Raw genomic sequence first — 1358 nt, forward strand, 5'->3', positions numbered from 1 at the left:
AGAGAGAGAGAGATGTGTGTGTGTGTGTGTGTCTGTGTGTGTGTCGGTGTGTGTGTGAGAGAGAGAGAGAGATGTGTGTATATCAGTCAGTGTGTGTGTGAGAGAGAAAGAGAGAGAGTGTGTGTGTGAGAGAGAAAGAGAGAGAGTGTGTGTGTGAGAGAGAAAGAGAGAGAGTGTGTGTGTGAGAGAGAAAGAGAGAGAGTGTGTGTGTGAGAGAGAAAGAGAGAGAGTGTGTGTGTGAGAGAGAAAGAGAGAGAGTGTGTGTGTGAGAGAGAAAGAGAGAGAGTGTGTGTGTGAGAGAGAAAGAGAGAGAGTGTGTGTGTGAGAGAGAAAGAGAGAGAGTGTGTGTGTGAGAGAGAAAGAGAGAGAGTGTGTGTGTGAGAGAGAAAGAGAGAGAGTGTGTGTGTGAGAGAGAAAGAGAGAGAGTGTGTGTGTGAGAGAGAAAGAGAGAGAGTGTGTGTGTGAGAGAGAAAGAGAGAGAGTGTGTGTGTGAGAGAGAAAGAGAGAGAGTGTGTGTGTGAGAGAGAAAGAGAGAGAGTGTGTGTGTGAGAGAGAAAGAGAGAGAGTGTGTGTGTGAGAGAGAAAGAGAGAGAGTGTGTGTGTGAGAGAGAAAGAGAGAGAGTGTGTGTGTGAGAGAGAAAGAGAGAGAGTGTGTGTGTGAGAGAGAAAGAGAGAGAGTGTGTGTGTGAGAGAGAAAGAGAGAGAGTGTGTGTGTGAGAGAGAAAGAGAGAGAGTGTGTGTGTGAGAGAGAAAGAGAGAGAGTGTGTGTGTGAGAGAGAAAGAGAGAGAGTGTGTGTGTGAGAGAGAAAGAGAGAGAGTGTGTGTGTGAGAGAGAAAGAGAGAGAGTGTGTGTGTGAGAGAGAAAGAGAGAGAGTGTGTGTGTGAGAGAGAAAGAGAGAGAGTGTGTGTGTGAGAGAGAAAGAGAGAGAGTGTGTGTGTGAGAGAGAAAGAGAGAGAGTGTGTGTGTGAGAGAGAAAGAGAGAGAGTGTGTGTGTGAGAGAGAAAGAGAGAGAGTGTGTGTGTGAGAGAGAAAGAGAGAGAGTGTGTGTGTGAGAGAGAAAGAGAGAGAGTGTGTGTGTGAGAGAGAAAGAGAGAGAGTGTGTGTGTGAGAGAGAAAGAGAGAGAGTGTGTGTGTGAGAGAGAAAGAGAGAGAGTGTGTGTGTGAGAGAGAAAGAGAGAGAGTGTGTGTGTGAGAGAGAAAGAGAGAGAGTGTGTGTGTGAGAGAGAAAGAGAGAGAGTGTGTGTGTGAGAGAGAAAGAGAGAGAGTGTGTGTGTGAGAGAGAAAGAGAGAGAGTGTGTGTGTGAGAGAGAAAGAGAGAGAGTGTGTGTGTGAGAGAGAAAGAGAGAGAGTGTGTGTG

This window comes from Sinocyclocheilus anshuiensis, unplaced genomic scaffold (genome assembly GCF_001515605.1).
Source record: "Sinocyclocheilus anshuiensis isolate Anshui unplaced genomic scaffold, SAMN03320099.WGS_v1.1 scaffold2204, whole genome shotgun sequence".
In the NCBI taxonomy this organism is placed as follows: domain Eukaryota; kingdom Metazoa; phylum Chordata; class Actinopteri; order Cypriniformes; family Cyprinidae; genus Sinocyclocheilus; species Sinocyclocheilus anshuiensis.